The sequence below is a fragment of the Melospiza melodia genome, unplaced genomic scaffold (genome assembly GCF_035770615.1).
Source record: "Melospiza melodia melodia isolate bMelMel2 unplaced genomic scaffold, bMelMel2.pri scaffold_243, whole genome shotgun sequence".
NCBI classification, from domain to species: Eukaryota; Metazoa; Chordata; class Aves; order Passeriformes; family Passerellidae; genus Melospiza; species Melospiza melodia.
In genome coordinates, this window is record NW_026948569.1 from 42963 (window position 1) to 47758 (window position 4796).

At 36.4% G+C, this 4796-nt stretch overlaps 1 long non-coding RNA gene across 1 annotated transcript; it reads right to left on the bottom strand.

Moving 5' to 3' along the window:
- Nucleotides 1–3828: 3828 nt before the first annotated feature.
- On the bottom strand, nt 3829–4796 carry LOC134433749 (uncharacterized). The gene is made up of 3 exons (XR_010031706.1): nt 4722–4796; nt 4175–4332; nt 3829–4053 (listed from the first exon to the last, which is right to left on the bottom strand). It is a non-coding gene; the product is annotated as an uncharacterized LOC134433749 (long non-coding RNA).

Below are 4796 nucleotides of genomic sequence, written 5' to 3' on the forward strand. Positions count from 1 at the left end.
GTTAAATTCCAGCAGAAAGCCGGCCCCTCCAGTCCCCAGGCTTCTGAACACTAATGCTGACACTTTCCACAGGTAAGCAAAACTCAGCCCCCCGGGTTCCTTGTTGCACATTGCTGGTGGCGCTTGGGACTCTCAAAGAAGCTCGACTCAGCTGAGGTGGCAGTTTGGGTCTCGGAGGCGTCCTGTGCAATGCAGAAATTCAGCACAAAGCAGGTCAGTATGGGCCCTGGACACCAATGCTGCCCATTACACAGCAAAGCGTAACTCAGCTTGTCAGATTCCTGATGGCAGATGCCTGGAGAGAGGTGCCGAGGCAAAAGCACCTGGAGTTGCCGCTTGTGCCAGCTGGGGTGTGGGAGGCACATTTCGCAATACAGAATTTGAGCAGGCAGCCAGCCGCTTCATGGCCTCCTTAGCACCACTGCCAGCCCTTCCCCAGTAGAAGAAAACTCAGCAGCCCAGATTCCTGATGGAAGATTGCTGGAGCCATTTGGGACCCTCAAACCAGCCGGACTTTGCGGTGGCGGCAGCTTAGGTTTGGGAGGCATCCTGTGCAAGGTGAAATTTCAGCAGACAGCTGGCCACACCTTTCCCCAGGCTCCTGAACACAACTGCTGACCCTTTCCCCAGATAAGCAAAAGTCAGCAGCCCAAGTTCCTGGTGGCATATTGCTGGAGGTGCTTGGGACTCTCAAACAAGGTGAAGGCAGGGAATGCGGCAAAAAAACAGGGCCGACCCACGCCAAAAACTCCTCTGAAATAAATGCCGCAAAACAACCAGGAAGAAGAAAAAAAACCCTCCTGCCTCTAACCTCATAGGATAAAAAAGAAAACAAAAACCAAAACCGAGTAAGTTCTTTTAAGAAATATTTAAATATTTTTACGAATATTTTTCATAATAATACTCACCTTTTTATTTACAATGTATATTGATGTATACTGTCTATTTATACATTTTATTTATAAATAAATTTATATTCTATATTACATCTATCCCTAATACCTAAATGTATTGATTTATTTTTATACATATTTTTACGTTGTAAGTGTTACAAAAGTAAAAATGCTAACAAAAATATATACTTACTTTCTTTAAAAAAATTACTCTGCCTCTACCCATATAAAAGCCAAAAAGAACCCCTTAAATTTATGTGTATTTAATTTTTTTAAAAATTATGTTTATTATATTTATATCCAAATTTATATTCACAATGTATATTGGTGTGTATAATGTTTAACTTTTCATTTTTAATGTCCGATTACTTTATAAATTTATTTTCTATTTTACATCTGTTAGTATTCCTTATATTTATTTATATATTTTTATTAATATCTTCATATATTTATTATTTATTTGTGTTAGGATTTTTACTTCTGTAACACTTTGAATTTTGAAAAATATTGAAATTCAGTTTAAAAAAAGGGGTTCTTTTTGGCTTTAATTTGAGACAGGATTTTTTTTTAATAATCTTTTTTTCAGGCTCATATTCACTTGTACATTTAAAATGTATACTAATGTATACTCTTATTTGTATTCTCCATTACATCTCTTCCTGATATTTATATTTACTTAAATAATCAAGATATATATTTCTCAATATTGATATATTTGATATTTCTATGTATATTTATAACAGTAATATCCATATTCATATTATTTATAATAAAAACCCTGCCTCTAACCCAGTAAGAACCAAAAAAAACCCCAACCCTTTCTTTTAAAAGATATTTAAATCTATATCCTTATGTTTTCATATTTATATTCACATTTGTATTTACAATGTATACTAATGTATATTGCTTACTTATACATTTATCTTTATCAATGTCAATTTATAAATAAATTTATATTCTATATTACATCTACTCCAAGCACTTATTTATATATTTTATACATATTTTGATATATTGATTATATATTCCTGTGTCAAGATTTGTACTTCTGTAACACTTATGTTATTTAAAATAAAACCCCTGCCTCTACTGAAATGAAAGCCAAAAAATTCCCTTTCCTTTAAAATATATTTACATATTTTTATATTTTTATTCCCATTTATAATTTATATTGCCATATAATGTTATTTATATTCTATATTACAAATCTGCATTTTACTTACTTATATTTATATTTTAGTTAAGATTCTCTTTATATAATTATTATATATTTCAAATTGCTGAACTATGAATATAAAGATTCACATTTTTATAATACTTATATTATTTAAAATGAAACTCCTGCCTATAACCAAATAAAAACCAAGGACACCCCTTTATTTAAACATTAGTTAAAATTCTATTCACATCTACAAATTTAATTTATTATACTTATAGATGTGATAGATTAGAGAGAATACCTTTTAATAAAAAAATAATAGATCTATTATTTTTATAATATGTATTTCTTTTACTTATATTTATTCATATTAAATGTTTATAGATATATAAATATGTAATTTATATACCGATATCTGGATTTCTACTTTTATATTATTTCTATTTATATTATTTATAAAAAAAAAACAGCCTATAACCTAAAAAAACCCCAAAAAATCTCCAATTTATTTTAACATTTTTATATTTACATTCTATATATATATATCTTTGTTTATATATATAATAGATTATATAATATATGGTATATAATTGTAACATAGTATATATCAATTAGTTTTACGTATTTATCTATTTGATTGCTAGATTTCTTTACCACTGTAATGTTATATTTATTTTTAAATTTATATTTATTTCTATTTTCATCTATATATTAGACCATATAAATTCATTAACCTGTCACATCAGAGCCATAAAAATACTGTACCTTTGTCAGCAGCAGTACGCAGCACAAGCTCATCCCATCGCAGCACAGCAAAATAAAACCTATTTCTATTACTAACAGAACAAACATCCCACAACATTGAACCCCAATAAAAACTGAAATAAACCAAACTGTAAATAACTGATAGTGGGATTTGAAAGTAGCCCTAAACCTCCGCACATTCTCATCATAAACTGCCTCCTACACCAATATCTCAAACACCCAAATACACCTTGAAAATGACACAGCTGCTAATAAAAACGCCCAGTAAAAATTCAAGCAAAGCAACTCACTACACTCAAAACTGTACAACTGACCCTAAACATTACTAAAAAAAAACCTCTACCTTTATGCACAAATAATAACATATAATCTATAAAAGCTATTTGACAAAATTAAAAAAATATTAAAACCATGAAAATAAAAAATCTAAATTATTAAAATACTAAAAAATACCACGAACTAAATTAAAAAAATATTGCCTATAACACCCCACCATATAAATGCCCCTGTCCCAAAAAATATAAATAAAAAAAACTATCAAACCAGAAAGAAATCAGAACTTAGGAACACCAAAACCATAGCGTCCAAAAAGTCACACCACATCCCTTATCATACACCAACTACAAACAACATAAAACAATACAACGAGTTCTTAAAAACCACCTTAAAACCACTACATTGAAAAACATTTCAAAAATTAAAAACTGCATTTAACAAAAGCCCTCTAATAAATTCACACCCAAAACTCCAGCAGCCCAGCTGGCCCTACCAAAGCTCTAGGTTTATACATACAGTAAACAAAACCAAAATCGCAGTAATACCTATCAGAAGTCTATGAAAGAAACCTATTGAAATTACTCCTACCTCAAATACAAACCAACCCATCCAAAGTCAGCTTCACTCAAAAAACAATCTACACAGAGTTAATAACAGCAAGAAATAGAACAACACACCATATACGACCAATTAATATAATAGTTTAAAAAACAAAAAGAAAAAAAAGTGTTTTTTTTTCTTCACTAACTTCTTTTATTAGCTAGAACAAAGGCTTTTGCCAGGACTGTAACAACAACTCCTTCTTCTTCTGAAAGGTCCCTTCTCATTCCCAAATTCCTTACAACTTCGGAGTTTAAATCCAAGCAAAAAAGCAAAATTCGTTCACTTGTACGTTCGATGCTACTGTCAGATTCTCTGTTTCCCTCCACATCTTCTTACATTTTCAGTCTTCACGCTGTCCTGCCGTGATGAGTTGACAAAAGATTTTGGTAAATGTTAAGAGAGGATTTCCCTCCCTCCCCAGAACTGGGTTCCTCAGCGCATTTCACTCAATCCCAAACCGGCAATGATGCACGCTCACCTGAAACAGGGGAATAAATCTGTAAAGGTCACTAAATAAATAAAAGCGCATCCCCATTGTTCCAGCACTCAGCAGCCCATGCGGCCAAGGTCAGAGCTCTCTGCTCACCGAGGACACAGCAACCAGCACGGACCTTTCTCCCACTGTCCAGCACAGACCTGCAAAGGCAGAGAGGAGTTTACAGAGACCGGGACGCGGCGGGACGGGACGGGACGGGCGCCCGGCCCGACCTTCCAAAGCTGTCGGCAGCGAGGGCGGGGAGCGCCACGGCCCCGCTCCGCCGCCTGCCCGGGGCCGCCCCGCCGGGATTGTCCGGCCCGCGGTCGCTCCCAGAGCCTGGAGCGGGGCGGGCGCGGGCTCGGGGGCTGCCGCCCTGTTCCGATGCCGCTCGCCTGCCCCCGTCCGCTGCCCCGGAGCGCTACGACCGCACCTCCGCCGCCCGCCGAAACCGGTCCCGCCGGGCCCCCCCCGCCGCGGCCATTCTTCTCGGCCATCGCGTCCCTTTGCACTCCCGAATGTCCTTCCCCCGTCCCCGCCATTTACAGACCCTGGCCCGACCACCGCAAGCTCCCGCCCCTCGCCCTTCCCTCGCTCGGCAGCGGCGTCCTTGCCCCGCCCCCGG